This window comes from Microcebus murinus, chromosome 12 (assembly GCF_040939455.1).
Source record: "Microcebus murinus isolate Inina chromosome 12, M.murinus_Inina_mat1.0, whole genome shotgun sequence".
NCBI lineage: Eukaryota > Metazoa > Chordata > Mammalia > Primates > Cheirogaleidae > Microcebus > Microcebus murinus.
This window is the reverse complement of record NC_134115.1, coordinates 37,389,250-37,405,811: the sequence shown is the minus strand read 5'-3', so window position 1 is coordinate 37,405,811 and position 16,562 is coordinate 37,389,250. Positions and strand designations below refer to the sequence as shown.

Sequence of the window (16,562 nt, the reverse complement as noted above, 5' to 3'; positions counted from 1 at the left end):
TACAAAGAACCTAACAAAGCTTTCTCTTACCATATTAGAAAAGCATTGCTTTTATTTCAAATCTCCATGTTAAAGTCTTTATATCTGTTATTTAAAATTTTATTATTCAGTTCAATAATAATTTTTATTGATATGTAATATATTACAAGAAAACAGTAAGAAAAGTCCTTAATGGAATGAAGGGATAGCAAATTTACAATTGCTTGTGGCAAACAAAACGAAACCTGAGAGGAGTAATCGCACAGAATTGTTGGCCAATTTTTTTGAATTCTAAAGTGGTTGTGGGCCCAGAGGAGAGTGCAAGATGAGACATTGTGGGTATGTAATGCACCCATATGCCTCCTATAGGCAAAGACTGATATGGCCTACTTAGCTAGGAATAGAAAATTATCAGCAAGACAATGGTATCAATCCATTCTCTAGAAGGAGTCAGATTCTCTTTTCTAAGATTATGTTACTGATTTCAATCTTGCTGTTGGGATAACCATGTTGAAGGCATATCTCATTCATCCTCCAAACATCAACATCAACTTAAAACACATGACATGCCAGCACAGGGGCAGTATGATCACATTTCCATGTAAAATTCAAGCCTGAAAACAAATGTTTTAAATCAAAAAAAAAAAAAAAGAAAGAACTAAAAGAAAGGTATTCTGGATAGTAGAAAAAATCTTTAAAAACTTGCCTAAAACTAATTTATCAATAGAGAAACTTTTCTTCAACTTCAATTCCTTAATTCACTTTATGGTGAAACTAAAATGTTTCATTCATAATGGATATTATGAATTAATTAAAGGTATAATTAATTAATTATAGTAAAGGTATTACTATACCTTTAACATTTAAAGTTTATTAGCAGAAACAGGTGCAATGCAACTATACTTTTCACTTAAATGGTATTAGATGAACATAAGGAAAATGTATAAAATGTATAAAACATGTTATGTATATACAAAAAGATCTTTTTCCTTTAGCTCAATTAGCATCTTCTAAACATCTCCTATGTCAGAGGCATGGTAGGAAGTCTTCTGGATAGGCAAAAATGAACAGGGTCAAGGTATAAACACCCATTTCGCTAACACAAGATAAAATGTGATAAGTACTAGAATAAAGGTACAAAATATGATGGAAACACCTAGAAAGAGAAGAGTAATTCTTTCTCTGGGTCTTAAGACAAGCTTCCTTGTAATTGAACTGCCCCTAAAGGACCGGAAGAAAGAATATTGACCCAAAGCAAAAGGGGTAAATCAACATATTGTTGAGGGAAGGGAAGCAAAAGGAAGGGAGGAGAAAGAGAAAAGAGAAAAAAGAAAGTAAGTTAGTTTAAGGTTTGAGTATAGGGCACAAGGGAAAATAATAGGAGATGAATTTGAAAGGTAGAATGAGTGTGCATGGGAGAATTATGGGAGAGAATCTTAGAAATTTAGAATAAGAACCACTGACTAAAAACCCTGAACACCATGCTAAATACTTTAACTTCTTTCATGTAGACGATAGAATTTGGGGACTCAGGAAGGTGTAGTGTGTGGCATTATCAGAGTTGTGTATCAGGATAAGCAATTCAAGATTGTGTTCATACTAGGATTGTGTTAAACAGGTGACTCTATTTCCGTTACCTTTTAAAAATGTATATTTAAAGAAAATATTCATGTAAAATATGCATATGCCAGGCATGCCTATAAAAAAAGATTTTAAAAAACAACCAATTATCTGTTTTGGCCCTAAAATGGCAATAATGAAACACTTTCATGTGAAAAACCCAAATAGTTGAGATCAGAGAAGAAATCTTCATCGCCTATTTAACTTTGCTTCTGTAGATACATTCCTAGCATGTGTTTGAAGACAATTGGAAAGTTTTTGGTGGTTTTATTATTGTAATATCAAAACACTTTTTTGTTGTTTCAGATGATGGTGCCTGTTCATTAACTGAACAACTGTGGTAAGTTTATTTTTCAATTCTCAAATCTGCATATAATGCTTTTCTTTCTGAGATTGAAAAGGATTTATTTTTCTTATAAAATGTTTCATTAAGTTTGTTGAATGAGTTTTCCTCTGGCAAATGCATTAGGCATTTTAGGATGTTTGTTTCTTCTTTTTTTCCAATCAAAACTAAGCCTTTAGTTTTCAACTATATTTTGTCAAAAGAGATGTTTGTTTTCACAGATGCTTCACTTATTCGAACTTTAACAATCTCTCAATCAATTAGAAAAGTAATATCTTGTTAGTTATTGTTTCAGTAGTTAAAAGGAATATTTTATAGTGTTTATGTGGATAGTGAAACACTCAACGTTTGCACAAATAACTATTTTTGTTTTCTCTATTATCGTTACAAGAAGAGAAAGAAAAAAAAGGATTTACGTGCCTTAACTTACATAATTGCCCTGCATTACTATGGTTATTCATTGAAAACTAAGATGAGTGTAGCTTGTATATAATCTCTGGAGAAGTTGTTGCCCATTTATGTCTATCTTGAAAGAATAAACCCAACATATTTGTGTGCTTGTATAGTACTAGTAAACTGGTATTTTCAAGAATTCTCTGCACATTGCCAGACTTATAAAGAGAAGACTTTATATCAGATTGTTACACCTTTTACTACCTTGAGAATTCACCAATTTAGAACATACTGACAGAAAGGGTTGCATTTTTCTCTCTCATACAATTGCAATAAGGAAAAAAGTTATGAAAGAGCACCTTGGCATAGATCCTCTCCCTCTGTCACACTACACTGCTTGGTAAAATAAGAGAAGGCCAGAGTGGGAGCTGGTTGGAAGGAGGATAACAGGTTTGGAGATGTAAGAAAAGTTTACACACAATTTTTGATAAGAAAGAAGAATAGGGCAACTGTATGTATGGGATGCTGTATTTGATGTGATTTAGGAAAAAACAAATGTTGAAGAAAAAATACTTAGTGACTCTTATTGTATATTACATCAGTACTTCTCAAACTTTTAATATGCCTCTAGAATTACCTGTGCTATCATGTTAAAATACAGATTCGGATTCAGTAGGTCTGACAGAGGGCCTGTGTATCTGTATTTCTGTAAACTCTCAGGTGCTGCCAAAGCTTTTGGTTTAAGGACCACATTGTGAATAGTAAGGCAGTATAAAAATAATTCTCTCTTTTTGCTCCTCTCTAAGAGAGTACTTCATCAAGACATTAAATTTCAAGCAATTGATTTGGATTCGATTTTTAGTGTTCTTATTTCACTGTGTAAAGATCAATCTTAAGATTAGAGAAAAAATGCCCAGTTTTAGTTCAGCCATACACAGAAAGAATTGGGTCTTGACTAGCTCCTCATGCCTGCTTTCCCTCTCATTATCTGATTAATCCAGGGTAAACTGTAAAGGATTCATGAAAGTTAATCTCTCTGAGTCAAGTAATTTTCAAGTGAATAAAATGTAAGATTTTGCCCCCCCAAAATGTATTTTTCTAATATTACAATCTATTCAAAAGGAATCATGTCATCTTGCAATACCCAAATTACAAAAGGCAAGAGCAAAGGTCATGCAGTTTAGGCAGTTTTAACCATAACACAAGTAGACATTATCATCACTACCATGCTTGAAAGTATTTCACCTTTGCCTTGAAAGTATAATAAAATAATTTTGGTTTTATATCACATTCCTATTGACGTTATAAATGTTATCTGGTCTAATTGTTCAAATCATCCAGATCTCAGGGAGATTATCCAAAAAACAGGAGAGATGACAAAGTTGGCAGAGTAGATCAGTAACATGAATAATGGAGCCAAGAGGCATAGGCCATTGGTGTAAGGAAATCTGAATGACTTCTGAGACCCAGGTTCTCGTATAAGCCTGAAGAAGGACATAGAAGTAAAAGTTCCAAAATCAATCTGAAGTTTTCTGCTAAAACTCTTTCATCTGGAATAGTGTTCCGTAAACAAGATTGCACATTAGAATCACCTGTGAAGTTGAAAAAACTAGTAACACCTGGATACCACCCAGACCAATTAACTCAGAGTCTCTCAAGGTAAATGAAGCTTGGCATCCAAACTTTGATGCTTCATCTTCCTGGTGATTACATGGGTAATGGAGTTGAGAGCCAATGCCTCACACTAGGGCTTGGGATTCTGCATTTTGAACAAGCTCCCAAGTGATGGTGATGTTGCTGCTTTGTGGAACATGCTTTGAGTAGCAAGGACCCACTATCCCCCATACATTTTTCCTCATGTTCTGGGAGGGCCAGTATCACCTAGTTATCTTCTAAGGAAGAGGAAAGGTAGAAAGGAAAGAAGAAACATCCAAATATTACATGGTATAGATACTGGGCAGAAAATGCCACCCCCACATGATTGGATTTATAAGTCAAAGGAAAAACCCTGTACCAAAATCTCTCATCTAATTAAATGATATATAGTTGAAATTACATGATTGAAATTTATTTGATTTCACTGCATTCCAAACCTGAGTGTGCAAACATGATCTTTTGGCTCAATTGTTACAAATGGAAAAGGATGGAAAGTGGGAGTGGAGTGGGCAGGCACCTGAATTTTAATAATAATTCCCTATTATTCTCATCAAGAATACTGCTTGGAAGCCATTGTTTTAAATCACACACCAACATTTTTCCTAGCCTTCTTACAAACTGCCTATGCATTTCCCTTCTTTAAATCAACATTTTATATGTACCATGCATCAGCAGAGCTCAATATAACAACAACAAAATAATAATACTAGAAGTTATATGGTGCTTTACTATTTTCCAGGCACTGTTTGGGAAGTTTCATATCCTTGAACATTCCTAGGTAGTAAATGCTATTATTATCCCCTTACATATAAGAAAATTGAGGCACAAAAATACTAAATTGCCCATGTTCATGTAGCTAGTAAGTGGTAAAAATGGGATTAAAACCCAGGCATTCTGGTTCTAGAATACATACTCTGCTACACTACCAATCAGCTGTCCATTTATCCATGTATTCAACAAACATTTCTGGAGCAGCTTCTATCTACTAGGCAATTTTTAAGGTACTAAGAACAGAGCAATAAAGCTAATAAAATATCTTCCTTTATGGCAATGTCTTTCTAGTGGGAGATACAGGTTCTTGTTTTTAGAACAGTCATAAATTTTTAGAAGACTTTGAAGACATTAGATTCAAATATAGCCATTCTGTTTGCTTCCTGAGTGATCCTGACAAATCTCTTTACCTGTTTAGTGTTCTAATGAAATTATATGAATAGATATGTAAATGAGTTTTTATTACTTTACATTATCATTGATCACAATGAAAGAAGTTTTATGTGTGTGTATGAGTTTAAAAAATGTCTTGGTTAAAAAAGGTTGATTTTCCCTACAGCAGTAGACACAAAGGGCATCATGAAAGCACCTGCTATGAGGAAGGTGTTGGTGGCAATGCTAGTGGTGTTCATGTTGGTGCTGGTAGGGATGGTATTTGTCATAATGCTGATGATGGTTCAGAGGATGAAATTAATGACAATTACTACCACTCATTAAGTACTTACTGTGGCTCAGATATTGTGCTAAATTCCTTATATTTATTTTATTTAATCCATTCCACAACCTTGCGATACAGTGTAATTATTTCCCATATTGTAGAGCTGGAAAATCGGAGGATTAGAAAGCGTAAACAACTCAGCCAAGTCACATATCTAAACAAGTAATAGGACCTGAATTTGATCCAAAACCTATTAATTGTCTATTGCTGTCTAACAAACCACCCAAATCTCAGTGGCTTAAGATAACCATCTTGTTATTATTCCTCATGATTCTGTGGGTTGACTGGGTAGTTACTCTGCTCCAACAGGTGTTGGTTAGGGTTCCTTATGCAGTTATGTTCAGCTAAATGCTTAACTGGTAGTTTTGGTTCTCTTCCATTTGGCCTCTTTTCCTACCTGGTGAATCATAATCAAGAGGATTTCCACCTGGCCTTTCTCTCTAGCAGAATAACCTATACTTTCACATAGTATGCAGCTCATTCTCAAGGAGTGTTGCAAAAGAAAGCTCCACTGCAAGTGCCTCTCCTTGTATCATGTTTGCTAAAGTCCCATTGGTCAAAATCAGTTACATGGGCAAGCCCAGAGTCAAAAACTAAACAAAGACCAGAATACCTGGAGGCATGTTTCAATCTACCACATCAAATGTGGCGGACTCTAATTACAATAGTATGTTTTAATTACCATAGTACATTCCCTCCCTGAGGAGATTGAAAGTGGACGCTGGAAGAATGCAGACTACAAAATATTGTTGAAGAGACACCATTGACAGATTTGACCTGGGCTTATTCAAATAAGTGTGGGTTATCTAAGTATGTAGATTTATTATAGGAAAGTCAATGTTGAGGTAAATGGCAAGGTGTGAAGTTCAAGAATTCAGAGGTTTCACAGGATCTCTTTATAGTATGATTATCAAATTATCCTTGAGTAAGGGCAAAGTTGCCAAAATTCTAGACATTCATAAACTGGAATTCTCCTCTTGACCTACTGTAGGTTTCCCATTCTCATAGTGCACATCTGCATACAGGTAGACAACAGGGGGGACAGCTATAATTTTGCATCTACTTAGATTAGAAAATTATAACTCAGTTAAATCCTTTAAGGCCTATCCCAAAATCATGCAGAAATGTCTGGTCTGAAAGATTCAGAAGGCAAGAGAATCCTGATGTTACCAATGACCTATTCATAATGCACAGAAATCACACTATGGGACTGTGAATAACTTTGGTTTTTAAGGAGGCTTGTGTCCCTGTGAGTCTGTCAGGATGACAACTAGAAAACAAACATCCCACTCACCCAGAGCTTTATCATTGTGGCCATCAGTTATTAGTTTACCCCGGTCACTGCAAGTAGCACACTGTTCCTGCTTAGAGCCAGGGAGGGTCTTGATTGTCCAGCAAGATCATAATGAAATAAAGAGTTTTGCCTTACTGATTTATTTTCAGGCTTTTTTTTCCCCCCAGAAACTTCACAGGGAACATCTGTCTCCAGGACTATAAATCTGATACTTTTTACTAGCTCTAAATTTTCTCTGTTGCTAAAGAGTAGTAGGGATCAACAGCCTACTCCCATCATTTAGGAACTAACAATGTGGAAAATTGAGTGAACTCGATATGTTTGCCACTCAAGGGTTCTTTCTGTGAACCAAATTCTTCTGTAAATTTTTAAATAAATTCCAAATAAGAAGACAGAAGGAAACAAAATTGTGTGTGGAAAAACCAGTTTTTTTCTTTTTCTCAGCAGAGAATGAAAGTGTAGTAACATTGTCCTCTATTGTGACTAAAAGAAGGACCCATTTCCCATGTTCTTCCAGATAGTTATGTTTTCCTACTCAATAAAAACTGAATCCACATTACTATAAATGGAGGAGAACTAATGCCCTAATATATCAAATAGGGATTTCAAAGTTGGACCAACAAAATAATTGGGTGCTTATACAAATGCAGAATCACATGTACAAAATTCAAATGTTGTGTATGCAAAATGGATAATTGTGCAATCAAAGAGGTGCCTTTGATTCAAATCATTGTATATGTAAATTCATCATTTGCTGAAGCAGTCATATTTTGGCACATGATGTATACATAATTAGTGATTTCTAATTTAAGATACTTTCATGGCAGAAATAGATTTTATGTTTTACCTATTAGTCAAATCTTATATTTTTCATTTTTTATTTTCAATAATCATTATTGTCATCATTAAAATAAAATTTCTCCTTTATCAATATTATTTAAAATCAGAATGATTTTTAGCCTTGCTTTGAAAACTGGCTATACAAAAATCTTCTTTGGAAAACACTAGTGATATATGTTGAATCATTTTCAATTTTGTGGTTTATTCCAAATGAGAAAGCAGCAAATTGGTAGTATTAATATATATGGCATGTCCCTAATCATAAACCTTCCATCTATTTCTCATTTTCATTGACATTTTAACATTTCTGCAATTTAAATAGATTTAAAAACCTATTAGTGCACTTAATGAAGTCTCTTATTTATCCTTAAATCAACCCTTAACTTAATCGTGCATCTTGGAATAAAGACCATCTTATTATCAAGATATTTTGATAAATATCATCTTGCAATTAACTGTCTTATTATAAATCCAGTCTTGTATTAATAACAACAAACACATATGATTACTATGCACCATGCAACTATCCTTCACGACTAGCCTGTGAGGCAGATTTACTATATTTTACAAATGAGAAAACTGAGGCACAGATTGCATGACTTTTCCAAAGTCCCATAGCAACTATCTGACAAAGCTAGGAAATCAGAACTTGATAAGACTGTGCATGTTGTCTTCCTTAAAGCACTCCTAAATCTGCTTCAGTTGCTCCTATCAGGCATCTGTCACCACCTGAATAGCTGTAATGATACCTACTTGTGCAAGAATGATCTCCTCTTTCTCTTTTCTTTGTTCTAAGGCTATAATAGTAATAGTAATAATAATTAATTTAAAAATTAAAAATGTAAAACATTTCCTCCTTCCTCTTCTCCCACCCTCTTATTTTTTATCATTTCAATACTTTGGGACATTAGAAAACTGATGAAAGAGCCTGGAGAACCCCAAAGACAGAATCTACCATTGACTGATAGAGTAGACAAGTGTTTCATGGAACTCAGGAATATCTTTTTCTTATTGCTCTTAATAACTATATTAAAATTTTTTTTAAGTACTTCTGTATTTTAATTCTCATGATCCATGTTCCAAACCTTCTAATGATCTTTATTTCATTCAGTATTACAGCCAAAGTCTTCACAGTGGCCTTTACAGTTGCCCATGATCTGGCTTCCTCTCCCACCTGGTCTCCCACCTCCTTCCCCTTCTTTCACTTGCGGAAGCTAAATTGGCTTCTGCGCTCCCCCAGGAATCCCTAAGCAAACTCATGCATTATGGCTTTTGTACCTGCTTTCTTTACCTGGAATGCTTCCCCCTAGAAGATAAGAGCAGGTGGCTTCCCCTACCCACGTTGAAGTCTGCTCAAATGTAGTCTTATCACAAGCTCTTCTCCCACCCTTGCCTCTTCCTATCCCACTTAATGCTCTTAAGATGTTCTTTCACCTTGATAGCACTCACCCACCACAACTGTTATAAATCTGTTTATTTGTGCAACTTTTCCTTCTATAGAAACTATAGAAGATATAAGAAGGCAGTGACTTTATAATATTCCCTGCTCTTTCCCCCTGACAGAGTAAATGCTTAGTAACTATTTGTTGCACAAATGAGGGAACAAATGGAGGAAACAAGTAAATGAATATTCCAGGGTTCTATCCAAGGATTCCTTACTTAGCTGTTGCTAGAATGACTCTTAGGTACAGCACAAAATGGTTTTCTTTTACATGGTTTTCTTTAAAGAATAATATACATAAAGATATATTAAAGTGTTCATTAATGGTTGCTACATGTCATTTTTATAAGGGGCAAGCAAAAGGAGGTAGAAATGAAAGTCATTACAATTAAAGATGAATTACTGGAAAATATAATCAAAGTTTTACTATTTTTAAGAATACAATAAAATCAATAGCTAACAACTATGCTGCTTACTATGTATTATCTCTATTTTACATATATATAATAATATCAAACTTAACCCTCACAACTACCTTATAATAGAGGTACTGTTATTATATCCACTTCATATATGAGAAAACTGAAGCATAGAAAATTTAAGTTACTTGCCCAAGAAACCCATAGACTCACATTACAAACTAAAATATACCTGGGAAAATATATTATTTTCCCATTGTGATTTATTTTTCAATACCAACTCTCCCTAATGCTCCTGATTAAGATTTCCACTTCAAATATTTTTTTTTCCAGAAGAGTGATAATATTAATGCGTTCTTTTATATTTGTTATCTCAGAAAACCTATTTTTAATTTATTCTTTCTGAGTGAGAAATTATCTCGGAGAAATTAACAAATGCATTAGTATACACATGCTACATACTTTCCTTAGACTAATATCTGTAATTACAGAAATAAAAAAAATTCATTTTAATTTTTCTCTATGGCAGTTTTAGCCTGGCATATTTAAGGCTTTCCTGTTAAAATGCATTTTTTAAAATCATTTCTTCATAAACTTGTATATGAGAACAAGCCTGTGATGGAATGAAGCCTTGGAATCATTTGCCATTTGCCTTCTCTTTAGTACCTGATTGATGTTTAAATTAAGGAAACTATATACCCTTAACAGTTCTAGTTTATGTGTGTTTTCCCAGTGTAATTATTAATATATATATAGATATCTTAATAATAGCACATATTTTCACCCTTAAAAGTCTCTCCAAAGTGTCCAGCATGGATAATCTATTTTATGTTCACTTATTTAAAGCAGTTATATGATATTTATGAAAAGTCTGAAGAAACAAAGTGGAAGAGGAAATATTTTTCAGCCAAGAAACCAATATCCAGTGACACTATCCTTCAAAAAAAAGTTGAAATAAAAACATTTATTCCTTTTAAAAGAAAAGTCTGTACCCTAGGTATAAAAGGAGGAAAGATTAAATGTTTTCAGTATCTTTAATTTCAAAAAGAATCACTTAATTAAAACCTATGGAAAAAAATAATACACACTCACCAAAATGAGACACAGTAGACCTAAACTGTGCTTCCACTTGCTTAATAGAAATTCCCACAACAAATCTGAAAAACCAACTTTCTAGGAAAGGCAATAGCTATCCTTTGCTAGAACAGATAAAACATTTATTTTATTTCTCCAGATCTTTACTAAGTTTCATGTAAACACACACTGTAAGTGTTAGAGAGGCCATAGCTGAAATACTGTGTTCTATTTACTGGTCCACCAAATTCATTCTAGTGTAGCCTTCGTATATGTAAGTCTTTTGCCATTCTGGCTAGTACAAAGGGAAAGAAAAAAGAAAGATAGACCAAAGGCTTTAGGTCTTCCTGGCATTGAATAAGCACATTGCCATAAAATGTCTGTGTTATTTTTTGGCTTAACTCTGCTAAGATACAAATTCCTAGAGGTCTTGGTCTGTAGATTTCACATGGAGGGTTAGGCTTGTAGCAAAGGCAGAATCTGCAAGCATTTTGAGCTACTGTGTAAGACTGTCCAGTAATTCGCTCTTCTCTTCTTTATCTCACTCTCCTCTTATTTATCTCACTCTCTGAGATCATGTGTGAAGGCTGTTGATCCTGGGAAGGAAAAAAAAATGTATATCCTGGGGGAAAATTGTGGAGAATAAAATTTGACTGAAACCTCTCACTGTCTTCACAATGTTTGTAAGTCCAAATGAAATGAGTAAAAATGCTAAACAATCTTAAAGGCTTTCAGACAAGTGGATGCTTGTGGAATGGAGATAGAACATGTGGGTTCATAATTCTTTTTTCTGTTGATATTATATCCACATCATGACATTATGTTGGAAGACCTGCATTTGTTCAACCTATGAAGTAACTTGAATCAGGGAGTAAAATTCCTATCACCCAGATAGTATCTGAGAAAAAATTGTAAATACTTCAAAATTTGAAATACTGTATCTAGAAAAGTGATATATTAAATACATGCATGGTCAATCAATGTGATACTATGAACAACTTTTAAAAGTATTTGAGAGTTTCAGAATGCGCAATTGTTTCAGAGGGACATTCTTTTTTAATATCTCATCCAATGTGAATTCTTTTCCCTCAATATTTATTAAATAGAAATACCACTAAAAATCTGAAAGAAAATAGTAAAGCATAAGAAAAGTAGCAATGAGAAAATTCATCATAAGGGGAAGCCTCAATAATCATATTTTGTCTGCAAGGAGCTCATTTTATTGTATAGTATATTAGTAAACTACCGACACTAATAAGTTATAAGAAATAACAACCAGGGTAGAAAAACAATCAATTTTAAAATGTCAAGGAATTTACTTATTTTGTAGGAGTTAGTTTAATTAGAAAAGTTGTTACAAGTGTCAGGACCCTGAAAGGAACATATTTTACAAGTTAAATGAAAATGTAGCAGATTCTTATTGTAAGAACTCAAAGTATCGGCCTAAACATACCCAGTGTTCAGTGTTAGATTCATATACTGATGATAATTCTACATTGAACAATCTCTGTGAATATAGCTATTGGTCCCCAGAAATGCCTAGTCTTTTTTTTTTTATTTCAGAATATTACAGGGGTACAAACATTTTGGTTATATATAATGCCTTTGCATCACCCAACCTGGGGTTACATGCATGCCCTTCCCCCATACAGTGAGCTGGTCTTTTGTTTTAACATCATCTCCAGCATAAAACCCTTCATACCCATGGTCAATTGGACACAAAGTCTTACCATAAGCAGCATGGTAAATTAAAAATCCAGATAAACTTTGGTTTAGCTATCACCCTCTATACCAAATAGATTAATGACCTTGGTTGGACAAGTAAAACGCTGATTTTTTTTTCTGTAAAATATGAATTGTGGGTCTAAGAGCAAAACAGATACCATATGTGAAAAGTTTGTAATGTCTTAAAAACAATACAAAATAAAATTCTCCTAGAAGAGGTGCTCTTTTCTTGAATGTTAACATATTATTTTCAAAAGCATGTCTAATAGGTATCATTCTACTCTCTGTCACCTGTAATTACTTCTCTCACTTTATGTAGTTTCACTGCCCCCCCCCATTTTCTGTTGCATCTGCCTAATATTTTTCCACTTAAATGAATTGACATTAAGCTGTTTTGAGGCAATGTCTGAAGGAATTCTGTGTAGTTGTCAATACTAGAGTCACATAAAATTGATGGTTGCCTCCTGGCTCTGCTGACCATGTGACCTTAAGCAAACATTCTACTTTCTCTGTACCTCTGTTTCCTCGTTAATGTAATAGGATCAATAATAGTGCCAAATATGTGGAGTTGTATAGATGGAATGAGATGATGTATATAAAGTTCTTAGCACATAGTACTCAACAAATTAATATCATTTCTTCACTAGCTGACAATTATTAACATATGAATATGAGGTACTTGAAAACAATTCATTGATAATCACAGAAAAACATCTTATCTGTGGCCTTTCTGACACTAGGAAAAATTAGCACAGGAAGTATTTTTTGTTCATAGAACATTACTAGTTTTTTACTCATATAGTTACAGCACTTCCACTGTCTACACTGAATGCACGAAGACCCTGAATTCACATATATCTGTGTATGAACATGTATTTGTATGCATGACTAGTTTACTCAATAAAAACTTATCCTTAGATCAGTTTTCTATATGTTTATGTTTAAAAATTGTTTTATCTCCTTTTGATATTAAAGAACCATGTCAACATATTCAACCTCAATTTTCCAGTCAAATTCTTCCTTTGCTTTGATGATGCTTGGAAAATTTTTCCACAGTCCCTACAGACAAGAAATTTAAATTTTTTATTTTTGATATTTACTGTGTCCTAAAATGCAGATTTGAAATTTGGTCTTCTTTCCCACTTTTGGGGGATTTTATTAGTGTGTATTAAGATGGGATTACTGAAATGGTTATTGAATATTAAAGAATATATATTCTCCACATTATGTTCTGTGTATAACTTGGTGTTTCTTTGGAGCCTGCCTGCCTTTTTTTTTTATCCCCAAGACTGTGAGCAAAATGTTATACTACTTTATAATGAGAAACCCGGGGGGTTCTATTTCAGTCTTGCAGTCCTATTAAAGGCTTTTGAACATGACTCTATTAATGTTTTCTTCCTTTTAAGACTAGATTCATTTTCAAGACATAGACTATTTCATTTAATGTCTTAAAGCTCTTTAGTGTTTAGGAATGTTTCACTTTATTAAATGTCAATTTCTGTAGGATATCAGTAATTAAATACCTATCACCGAATTTCTTTTAAGCCAAATTAATGGGTTTGGACTCATAGGTGAAATTTAATTTGCAGTCTTAAATGCTATTTAGGTCAATACATTTCATGAGATAACTGCTTACATATTGTAATTTAAAAGATAATTTGATTAATGGAGGAGAGCTTGGTTTTTAGTAATCACAGATGAAGTTGTGTATACTGAAATCAAATTTTACAGTAGGATGAAACTGAGGCAGCTCAAACCTGAGCAAATAGTCCCACAATAGCAGTTAGTTACCCAAGCTATTTGCTTGCCAGGAAGAAAACACTATACATATAGATTATAGAATGAGTTTGAATGTGGACTTTTTTAAAGACTCTGTACTACACAGAGATTATTCAAAGGTTTTTTAACACTGAAATAGGAATTTCAGTGTAATTAGAAGGAATCAGAATCAGTCATCAGAAGGAATCATCTTATAATCAAATGTTAAGATCTAATAATGATAAGGTCTTCTATGAGCAATTTCTCCTTCTTTGTGCTTTGTTATGAAAATGATTTAATACCACCTCCTCTATAAGGAGAATCTCCTTTAAATCATGACATTTTATGTTTATTGTGCTAAAATAGACAACAAAATTTACCATCTTAGCTATTTTTAAGTGTATAATTCAGTGTCATTAAGTACTTTAACATTGTTGTGCAACCATCGTCACTATTTATCTCAAGACTTTTTCATCATCACAAACTGAAATTTCATATTCATTAAACTATAACTTCTCTTCCTAGCCATTGGTAACCACCATCTTCCTTTCTGTCTCTATGAATTTGACTATTCTAGATACCTCATGTGAGTAGAATCATACAATATTTGTTCTTTGTTGTCTGGCTTATTTTACAAAGCATGTTTTGAAGGTTCATCTATGTTGTAGCATGTATCATATTTTCATTCTTCTAAGGCTGAATAATGTTTTATTGGATGTGTATGCCACATTTTGTTTATCCATTCATCCATGAGTAAGTATTTGGGTGGTTTCCATGTTTGGCTATCGTAAATAATGCTGCTATGAACATTGATGTACTAGATATTTTAAATTTTTTTAGCATTATGTAGAGAATTTCTGATATTGACAAAATGTTTATTTAAAGGTTCATTTGAAACACAGGTGCACACATACACATATACACACACAATACAAAGTTAAGTTTGGTTGTTATAGATAGAATTGTATCTAATCTTTGATTTTTAAAAAAAAATCTGTAGTAATTAGTATGACTAAATCTCTGTGTATGATGCTTTTGCTTATAACATCCATTCCTTTGAAAATATTTTATATCAAGCCAAATTCAATTTTCTTTAATGTTTCTTCTATCATTTTTATTGATAAGCATCCACAGTATGCCTAACAATAATTTCTTTCATAATTGGTCTTCAGACCATGAGTATATTTAGGAGACTTGAAAGATGAGAATAATGTCATCCCAGACTATGCCCAGTGTGAGATGAAGATTGCCTCAGGGGGACTCTCATGCTGGTGCCTTTTTTTTCTTTGTGTATGGATTACTTTAAAAGGGTTTAGGTAAACTTGACAGCACTCTGAACAATCAGTGTTTGTCCATTAGTTACTATGCTTTGAGGGTCTTAATCTAGGAGGAGTAAATGGAAACTCTTTTATCTTAAGGCTAAAATTTAATCCAATTGAAACATTTCATCATTATTTCCCTTTACTTACCTTATTACTCTCATTCAGCCTAGTCCCCATTAAACTAAATTGCCTTTCTGGAATATGCTTTTAAAACATTGACTGCCACACTAGAAAAAAAAAAAAAGAATGTCCCTGGGGCCATGGAGTTTTTTAAAACAAAATGATCCTTTCTAATTTGTTATTTTTTTATTTTCTTTGCATGAGTTATATGCAATACAATCCATAATTTTTAGAATTAAATTGTCAATATCAATTGTAACAATAAGAACATTAACAAGTAAGATTTTCATGAACCAACTGCAGACTTTTGTTTCACGAGGCCCGGGCTCAAAACTAGCCCTAGTTAAATACAACTCACGTGGCAGTCAATGTATTAAACTATGTTGTATGGTTAAATTTGTTTTTCTTTTTCAAACGTTGCCCCTTCTTTTTCAAACGTTGCCCCTTTCAACTTTCTCAGACATAAGTAATTGTCTTCTTATGAAATTCTAAAGCACTTTCAAAATATTTTTTCTTTTGACTTCAATATTCCTGTTTTTGAATTTAATTGTAGAAATGACATATAACTACATTTACTATTAAAAATTTAAAACTAGGGTAGATTAAAAAGTAATAATTTATTTCTCTTACCTCCTAAATCTGTCCCCTTTAGCAGCTATCAAGAAGTTTGAAGTCTATCATTTCATATGTATGATGAAATTACACTTTACATAAAATCTGACTTTTTTATCACTGTATTTCTGGGATATTTTTCTAGGTTAATGTATAGATCCACTTTATTTTTTTAATGATTTCATACTACTGTGTAGTATGGATGTGCCATTTTTCTTTATTTCCTTCTAATAGAGTTGTTAATAGTCATAAATGTCTGTATTAGGAAACCTACCATGAGCAAAATGAAAAGATCACATGTTGGGAGAAAATACTTGCATTATATATAACTAATAAAATATAATGTCTATAATATGTAAAGAACAAATAAGTGAGAAATATGCAAGCATTCCAATATAAAATTTGAAAGAGTACTATGGGAGGCTGAATAAAGCCCTCAAAGATATTGAAGTTCTAATCCATGACATCTGTGAATTT

At 33.1% G+C, this 16,562-nt stretch overlaps 1 protein-coding gene across 40 annotated transcripts in view; it reads left to right on the top strand.

Moving 5' to 3' along the window:
• PTPRD (protein tyrosine phosphatase receptor type D) overlaps positions 1-16,562 on the top strand; it is a 2,082,753-nt gene that overhangs the window by 1,079,833 nt on the left and 986,358 nt on the right. For all 40 annotated transcript variants that reach the window (XM_076008727.1, XM_076008702.1, XM_076008696.1 and 37 more), the window contains one exon: positions 1,906-1,939. The gene's annotated coding sequence lies outside the window, so the exon portion shown is untranslated. The remainder of the gene's footprint in view (positions 1-1,905; positions 1,940-16,562) is intronic.